Below are 10,028 nucleotides of genomic sequence, written 5' to 3'. Positions count from 1 at the left end.
CAAGGGTAAGTGAGGCTGTGCCACTTCAGAGACCAGGGAAGGACAGGCACTGCCCTTTCTCCCAGCTCCTCACCCGAATCGCCTGCTGGGGGCAGCCAGCCACCCATAGAGCAGGAACTGAGGCCTCAGCCACAGGTGTGAACCTGGGAGTGGACCCAGCAGCCCCAGACAATCTTCCAGATAACTGCAGCCCTGGCCAACACCTTGAGGGCAACTGTCACCAGAGACCCTGAGCCAGAACCACCTAGCGCCTGAATGCCTGACCCACAGAAACCGGGCAGGATAATAAGGGTCTGTTATTTTAAGCCTAAATTGACTAACACATCTGTTACTAAAAATGGTCCCATAATCTGTAACAAATGTTCCGCCAGGGTGTGGAGTTGTGTGGGAAATCTACACATCTGTATGATTGTTTTGCAAGTTCACCATATCTGTAACAAAAATATATTTTTAAAAAATAGTATGGGTTGGGGGAAAAATACACCAAATGTAAGATAAGGAATGTAGTTGGTAATGATATTTTGACGATGCTTTGCATAAGTTTGTAACAACAAATGTTTCACCCCAATGCAAAGAGCTGGTGGAGGGGTGATGTATGAGACCCCTGTGAGATGTTATGTATGTTTATTTTGTAAGTTCGCAATCTTTACTGTACACTTATTGTTTATGTGTGGTCCTGTATGAATGATATACTTAAATAAAAATTTTTTTAAAAAATGATCCCAATATATTTTATAATTAGTATCCTTGGGCCAGGAATTGCTCTGGGGTGGAGCTGTCCCATATCCTCCACAGCTGTGGTCACAGAGAAAGTGCACTGAAGAAAGTCCAGGTCATGTGGACCTGGCCGGGAAATAAATAAAATAATACGTTATATTTACTGAAAAGAAAACAACTACAACAGTGTGGCACTGGTATAAGGATAGACATTTAGATCAATGGAATAGAATTGAGAGTCCTGAAACTAACCCTCACACTTATAATAAATTGATTTTTGGCAAAGATGTCAGGACAATTCAGTAGGGAAAGAAGAGTCTCTTCAACAAATGGTGCTGGGATAACTGGATATACCATGCAAAAGAATGATATTGGACTATTTATCTTATACCCCACACAAAAATTCAAAAATCAACTCAAAGTGTATAAAATATCTAAATGAAAGAGCTAAAACTATCAAACTCTTAGAAGAAAACATGCGGTAAATGTACAGACCTTGTATTTGGTCATGGTTTTGTTGCACAAGCAAGAAAAGGAAAAAAAGATAAATTGGACTTCATCAAAATTTAACACTTTTGTGTACCCAGAGCACTTTATAGATTCAATGCAATCTCAATCAAAATTCCAACAGCCTTCTTTGCAGAAGTGGAAAAGCCAGTCATCAAATTCAAATGAAAGGGCAAGGGGCTTTCACTAGCCAAAATAATCTTGAAAAAGAACAAAATTGGAGAATTCACACTTCCCAATTTTAAAACTTATTACAAACTGCACTAATCAAAACAGCTTGGTATTGGCACAAGGGCAGACATATAGACCAAGGGTATGGAATGAGGAGCTCAGAAATAAACTTCCATATCTACAGGAAATTGATTTTTGACAAGGGTGCCAAATTCACTCAATAGGGAAAGAATAATCTCCCTGTATTAGTCAGGCAAAGGGATGCGGATGCAAAATACCAGAAATTGGTTGGCTTTTATAAAGGGCATTTATTTGGGGTAGGAGCTTACAGATACCAGGCCATAAGCATAAGCTACTTCCCTCACCAAAGTATTTTCACGTGTTGGAGCAAGATGGCTGCCGACGTCTGCCAGGGTTCAGGCTTCCTGGGTTCCTCTGGGCTCAGCGCCTCTGTTTTCTCCACAAGGTCGGTGTAGACTATGAGGCTCTCTAGGCTTTGCTTCTCTCCACACAGTCAGCTGTAGACTATCAGGCGAATGGCTCTGTTTCTCTCCCTGGGGTTCCAGCTTCAGCATCAAACTCCAACATCAAAACTCCAACATTAAAAGCCCCCAACTCTGTCCTTTGCCATGCCTTTTATCTGTGAGTCCCCACCCACCAAAGGGTGGGGACTCAACGCCCTAATAGCACAAGAGGTTTACACAATTACTTAAGCAAACCTCTGAATCCAATATAATCTAATATGCCTAGAGGAAAAGCTCAGTTTACAAACATAATCCAATATTTCTTTTTGGAGATCATCAGTAATAACAAACTGCTACACTCTTCAACAAATGGTGCTGGGAAAACTGGATAAATACATGTAAAAGAGTTAAAATGAATCAAAGACCTAAATATGAGAATTGAAACTATAAAACTCTTAGATGAAAACACAGAGAAATATCTTCAGGATGTTGTATTAGACAATGAATTCTCAGGCTTTACATTAAAAAGCATGAACAACAAAAGAAAAAAAACAAATGGGACCATCAAAATTAAAAACTTTTGTGCATCAAAGGACATTATCAAGAAAATTAAGACAACTTACAGAATGGGAGAAAATATTTGGAAACCACACGTCTGATAAGGGTTGGCTATCCAGAATATATAAAGAACTCCTACAACTCAACAACAAAACAGCAACAACCTAATTTCAAAATGGGCAAAGGGCTTGAATAGACACATCTCCAAAGAAGACATACAAATGGCTGATAAGCCCATGAAAAGACATTCAGAATCATTAATCTTTAGGGAGATGGAACTCAAAAGCAAATGAGATACCACTTCATGTCCACTAGACTAGCTACAGTGATTTTTAAAATGGAAAGTAACAACTGTTGGTGAGGATGCAGAGAATAGAAAATGGAACCCTCATCCATTGTTGGTGGGAATATAAAATGGTGCAACTTCTGTGGAAAACAATTTTGTGGTTCCTTAGAAAGTTGAACATAGAATTACCATATTACCCAGCAATATTACTTCTAGATATACATCTAAAAGAATTGAAAGTAGGGACTCAAACAGATATTTGCATTCTGATATTCATAGCAGCATTATTCACAATTGCCAAAAGGTGGAAGCAATCCAAGTGTCCACAACGGATGAATGAATAAACAAAGTATGGTATATATATATATGCAATTCTTTAGCCATAGAAAGAAATGAAGTAATGACACATGCTACAGCATGGATGAGCCTTGAAAACACTGTGCTTAGTAAAAGAAGGCAGACTCAAAAGGCTACATTTTGGGAGTGGGTGTAGCTCAGAGGTTGAGCTCCTGCATTGTATATATGAGGTCTGGGTTCAGTCCTTGGTACTGCCCTAAAAAAAAAAAGGCTACATTTTGTATGATTACATTTATATGAAATATCCAGAGTAGGCAAACCCATAAAGACAGAAAGTAAATTAGTGGTTACTGGAGAGTGGGGTAAGGGGGACATAGGGAGTGACTGTTTAATGGGTATGGAGTTACCTTTTGGGGTATTGAAAATATTCTGGAAGTAGATAGAGGTGATTGTTGCATAACATTGTAAATGTAATAGATGCCACTGAATTATACACTTTAAACTGGTTTAAATGGTGAATTTTGTGTATTTTACACTGTAAAAAAATGAATGAATTAGGTAGAAGGCAAAGCCCTTCCTTTCAATAGAAAGTCAACTAATAAATAAAATATGATGGCATTAGAAAGTCATCATTGGCGGCAGACTTGGCCCAGTGGTTAGGGCGTCCATCTACCACATGGGAGGTTCAAACCCTGGGCCTCTTGGTCCATGTGGAGCTGGCCCATGCGCAAAGCACAAGGAGTGCCCTGCCACGCAGGGGTGTCCCCACGTAGGGGAGCCCCATGCGCAAGGAATGCGCCCCGTAAGGAGAGCTGCCCAGCATGAAAGAAAGTGCAGCCTGCCCAGGAATGGCGCCGCACACACGGAGAGCTGACACAACAAATGACACAATAAAAAGAAGCACAGATTCCCGTGCTGCTGACAACAACAGAAGCAGACAAAGAAGACACAGCAAATAGACCCAGAGAACAGACAACCAGGGTGGGTGGGGAAGGGGAGAGAAATTAAAAAAAAAAAAAAAATTATTAAAAAAAAAAAAAAGAAAGTCATCATTTGGAAAAGTTCATCTTTTCAGCAGGAATTACCAGTGGACGCTAAAACTAGTGGGTAAAAATTTGATAAGTAACAGGATATTATATAATTTCAAAATATCTCCTCGCAGAAACTTTATAGTGGGGAAAAACTTTGGACACCACCTTATCCAACTGAACAAAATGAGACAAATCAAACTCAAATATCTCCTGATATAATAATGCAGAGGGTTCCTGTCCCAAAAGTGTGAAACATAAATGAAATCTTAAGGAAACAATAGACAAATCCAAATTAAATGATATTTTGGGGAAAGAGTTTAAATTGCATTTGAACTTTGGATGACCTGTTCCCTATTATTGTAGATGATGTTGCAGTTCTGATAAGGAACAGCTGCTTGGCAGTTTCCAATAAACACATGGTGGAAACTAGGGTCGAGGCTCTCAGTTTCAGAAGCTGTGAGTCCCCTGGTCCCATCTTTATCTCCTCTCTTGTGTCTTTCTTTCTGTCCTTTTATTTCATAAGTTCTGCATTGCCTTCCCTTTGAGCCAACCCATTGCTGAGCTGGTCTCAGCAACTGGCACCCGAACAGGGACTCGAAGGGAAGAAGGATTGCTTCAAGCAAAACGAGGGTGGTTGTAATGGTGCAGAGCCTGGAGTGGTTTAGAAGGCCTTTGAAGTCCTTGGGAGGTAAGGACATCTCAGGTATTTTTGTAGGGTTATGATGGGAAACAGAGACAGTTCACCCATATGTCTGTCTCTTGAAACAACTCCTCAAAGCAGGATGAGACAAGGCCAGTGAGCCTATATTTTAAAACTCTAACAGATTATAGAAAAATACTGTTCATGGTTCCCAACCTTGGGTAGGTTAGAATTAACTGATTGGAACAAGTTGGTAAGGAATTAAAAAAAAAAAATTACATGTTCAAGGAGCTTCCATCCCTGTTACTATCTGGCCTATGTGGACTATTATTAAGTTCATCATAGAACCTTTACAAACAGGATAAAAAGAAGATGAAGAAAAGGTCCATGATGACCTTTCCCCAATAAAAATTTCAAAAGGTTTTGATTCTAAACTATCTTTGGGGAAGCAGGCTTGGCCCAGTGGTTAGGGCGTCCGTCTACCACATGGGAGGTCCGCGGTTCAAACCCCAGGCATCCTTGACCCATGTGGAGCTGGCCCATGTGCAGTGCTGATGTGCGCAAGGAGTGCCCTGCTATACAGGGGTGTCCCCGAGTAGGGGAGCCCCACATGCAAGGAGTGCACCCCGTAAGGAGAGCTGCCTAGTGCAAAAAGAAAGTTCAGCCTGTTGGAATGGCGCCGCATACACGGAGAGCTGACACAACAAGATGACGCAACGAAAAGAAACACAGATTCCCGTGCCGCTGACAACAACAGAAGCGGACAAAGAAGAACATGCAGCAAATAGACACAGAGAACAGACAACTGGGGTGAGGGGGAAGGGAGAGAAATAAATCTTAAAAAAAAAACAACTCTTTGCCTATGGCCCTTCAAATTCATTAATTTTGAGGATGCTGATATAACTTCTCTTCCTCTACCCCTTATTTCTTCTGGAAATACCCAGCCTAAATGATCCTCTTTACGAAAGGGAATCTTGCAGACTAGAATGGAGGGAAATCATGTTGAGCTGCTTGTGCAAGGAAAGGTTAACTCACACATACAACATCCCGCACAGGCAAAAGTGCTGAATAAGGCCCTTGTTAGTGAAATCAGGCTTGTCAGAAAACTCTCTGTTAAAGTGTTGACTAAGATAAGGAAAATATTCTGGCAGCAACTGTGCAAACCCCCTGCTGCCTACATGATAATGTGGCTGTGGGCTAGTGGGGACTAATAAAATTAAACAGCTGGTAAAGGAAGAAAACATGGCAAAATTGGTGTTCTGTTTTGTTTTCATGCTAATTCTGATTGGGCCTATTAGGCCAAATTAATAAAATTAGTATAAAATTTTAATCAAGGTGTTAAAAGGAATTTTCAGTTTTGAATCAATAGCTTACTCCTGAACTTCAAGTCTCAGTGTAGTCTTAAAGAGTAGTGACCCAAAAAAATGTGTGTTAACTGTCTAAACTGCTAAATAAGAACCTAACTGCATTTATGCTACTCAAGTTTTCCTAACTGGTTGCTGATTACTAACAAAAGTATTTCCAAGGACAAGTTTGCATGTTACAGGCAACTTGGATTCCAGACGAAATCTTAAAAGCAGTAAAATCTAAAATGTGAAATGATGGAAAGCTTAAAAACAGCTATACCAAAAAAGTAAGAATTATGAGTCAAATTGTAAACCATATGTTTCTGTTGGTGTGTAGTAATTGTTTTGTGTTTGCCTATTTGTTCAATGTCAGTGTATATTTTGATACCTCCGGATGGTAATATAAATTGATAAATAAAAATTTCTAAAAGACCTCTATTCAAATGGCCAAAAATTAAATAAGTACTTATATTAATACGTAAGTTTAAATGTTAATAAGATCTCTACAATAATAAAAAATTCTAAGTCTTCATAAAGTATAATTCTTGCCTAAATGAAAATGTTTATAGGAGCACTGACTGAAATTTAATAAGTTTGTTCAAAAAAATGTGTTTTGTCCTAAAATAAGATGTCTGGTTTTCACAAAATTAAAATGAACTTATGCAGGATGGGACTTGAATGCATGCGGCAAGTTGTAGATGGTATTGTGGTAACTTTAGGTTAGAGAATGTGTTCTATGAAGGTGAAATTTGTCTTAAAATAATATAATTAAAGTCTATGGTTATAAATAATTGTAAGAAGTTTGTGGAAGCATTGTTTGAATTAAAATGTCTAAATGGCTAATCCTAAGAAGTCATTATTAAACAAAACCTGAATTGATAATAATAAAAAAAAGTAATTTTATAACAGGAAAATATGTTGGCAACCAGCCTCCCCTGCCAACTTGTTTCTAAAAGACTGTTTCTAGTATTGGATGCTACTAGGTATTTGAAATAAAGAAAAGTTGTATTTGCATATAACCAAACTGAATCATAATTTTAACACGTTTTCTTAGAGTTAATGTTAATTGTATGTTGTAAAAGGTTTGATTGGAAACAGTTTCCAAAATCATTTTGGTATGCGAAGTTAAAATTTTCTTCTTTTTCTGTTAATGTGACAAAGTTTCTCAAGTCATTAGTCTGTTTTAGTAGCAGTTTATAAAGAGTTTTTCTCCTGAATAATCAGTATACAAAGAAAGTCTGTTTTATCAAAATAGCTTCTGGTACTTTAACTTTATCATTTCCTTGGTTTTCTAAAAAGAAACAAGTCTTATCACTTTTAAAGGAACATATGTTCCAACCTGCTTTCTCAAAGTTAGATCCTGAAAACCAGCCCATATTCTCCCACCTGTAGAAAAGCCAAAAATGAGCTTTTGCAGTGCTTACCCAAGGCTGTGCTCATAGTCTAACCATCTTCTCTGGCCTGGTGGCAAAGAATCTGGCTGCATAGAAGAAATCTGTTGCTGAAACCCTACTGATGACATTACCTTAACCAGTAATCCTTTTTTCCAAAATAAAAAGAAACATCAGAGACAACAGTATCTTATCTTTAGAGCCTGAAATAGGCAAACAATTGGGACAGGCTACAAGGTCCCTGCTGCTCTATCAAATTCTTAAATGTTGTTTGGTTGGGTAAGACATAACTATACTTTTTGCCGTAATTGATAAAGTACAATGTTTTCTCATGTTAATGGAGTTTGTAATATTGTTGGAATACTGAAAATCTTTTATCCCTCACTTAGATGTGTTAATTGGGTCCTTCATGGGAGTGGGAGGACCTCCAGCAGGCTGCTTTGAAAAATAAAAAAAGAGGGAAAAGGTAGATATTGACTTAGCCTGTGGATTGGATGTGGCTAGCACAAATATTGGCTTTGGGCGGGGTTTGTGGCACAGGCAGCATTCTGATTGAGTGCCCCTTGGGTTCTAGTCACAACTGTGGGAAGGGGCCAAAAGTACAATATAAAAAAGCAATTGTGTGCAGCATAGGAAACTTGCTGAAAATGAAGGACTTAACCCAATAGTGTCTGGTCACTCTGAAGATTGCAATCCTCCCCTGGATAGGGATAGCGAATTACTAAAAGCAAAACAGAAACAATGGACTGTTGTGAATGACCCTCTATGGGGGAGAGATCTGTGGAAGAACACCTGAGACACCTGCCAGCAGTGACAGGTAACTGTCTGTCATGTCCCTGGCCACTCCTCTAACATCCCTCTCAGGACTGTTGAAGCAAATGCCTTCATGAAGATCCTGAGCCATATAACTGAGACCTGGGAAGCAGCAGAGGGGCTCCACTGGAAAGGGGACCATCATGAGTACCAGTCCTTGTGGTGCCTAGCCCAGCAGATTTGGCTGCCTGCTATTCACCAACAGCTTGTGGACATCACCCATAAGAGTCCTTCATGCTCGCTTCAACGTCTATGACATCAGCCCCTCCTGCTCTTGGAAGGGGCAAGTTATGCTTTCACTGCTGCGGACCCTGCATCGGGACTCTTATAACCAGCCAGCTATTATTTTCTGCCTAGAAAATAAACCCTCACAACAATGGACTAAGTTTAAATTCAACACTGAGTGGTGGCCCCAGGTCCAGTGAAGATGCTAAGAGCAGGACTAACAAAGACATTGAAATTATGAGATAAACTTCCAGCTGTCCCACAGCTCAAAATGGGGGAGTAACAATAATTTGTCATTGCCTATGCCTCAAACTATGCAAATTGGGGAAAACGAGGTCGTTTTTGATTGAGTACTGGCCTATATAGCCTTGCTGGTTCGGAATCTTAAGCCCATGAGAAATGAAAGCCTATTCATTAAATGTCTGTTAGCTGGAAGTCTTATTGTTTGTTGTTGTATAATCTACTGCAGTTATGGATTATGTATAAAATGCTTGAATACTAATCAGGACTTTAATAATGCAACATATTGTGTACTTAAGTGAGCTGATGAATTGTAAGTGATATATAAATGTACCTTGTTGAATATGTAAATCTCTTGTTTTAGGTTTGAACAATCCTGGGACTGAATGTATTGAAAAAAAATTTAATGAGTGTTGTTCAAACAGAAAAGTGGAAATATCATGCTGGAAGCCTTGTTAATCAGTGAACCAAAGCCTTATGGGTCAGGATTTTTCATATTTCAGGAACAGTGATAAGAACTAGAACAGTGGGAGCATTGCGCATGTTTTGAACATATAGGATAAATTCTGGGAAATATTGCGGTCCTTCCTGGGAATGCTGGCCACTTTCTCAGGAATTGATGCAGTACTTGCAAATTGGCATCTATGGTATCAAGTTCATTGATTATGAGCTCAATAAAAGGGACAGACTCTGGTCAGTTGAAGTTCCACCCTGGGAGAGAGTGCTCTGTACTTGTTATTTTTAATCAAGACTCTGGTATCAGCTGCTGGTTCGGGGTTTCCCAGCCTGGAGCTAGATGTTGCAAAGCATTAGAAAAGCATTTTATCTAGCAGAATATTTATTGGAATATATCTAGTTTTTGTGTGACCCTCCCTATGTATAAAAAAACAAAAAGGGGGAAATGTGGGAAAATAGTTTAAATTGCATTTGAACTTTGGATGACCTGTTCCCTATTATTGTAGATGTGGCGGTTCTGATAACGAACAGCTGCTTGGTAGTTTCCAATAAATATGAGGTGGAAACTAGGGTCGAGGCTCTCAGTTTCAGAAGCTGTGAGTCCCCTGGTCCCATCTTTATCTCCTCTCTTGTGTCTTTCTTTCTGTCCTTTTATTTCGTAAGTTCTGCATCGCCTTCCCTTTGAGCCAACCTATTGCTGATCTGGTCTCAGCAGGATATTCTACAAAATAACTGTCCCATAGTCTTCAAAAATGTGAAGGCCATGAAAGACTTAAAAACATACGAGAACAGTTCCAGATTAAAGGAGACTAAAGAGACAGAGCAGCGAAATGCAAGATATGATCCTGCATTGGACCTTGAACCAAAAAAAAAAGTACTGAAATAA

General features: G+C 39.2%; 1 protein-coding gene across 1 annotated transcript in view; it reads right to left on the bottom strand.

Annotated features, from left to right (window-relative positions):
* The window catches only part of SPATA31H1 (SPATA31 subfamily H member 1), a 72,178-nt gene that overhangs the window by 41,132 nt on the left and 21,018 nt on the right, over window positions 1-10,028 (bottom strand).

Source organism: Dasypus novemcinctus, chromosome 25, assembly GCF_030445035.2.
Source record: "Dasypus novemcinctus isolate mDasNov1 chromosome 25, mDasNov1.1.hap2, whole genome shotgun sequence".
NCBI lineage: Eukaryota > Metazoa > Chordata > Mammalia > Cingulata > Dasypodidae > Dasypus > Dasypus novemcinctus.
The sequence above is the reverse complement of the archived record's forward strand: the minus strand, read 5'-3'. Positions and strand labels throughout refer to the sequence as shown.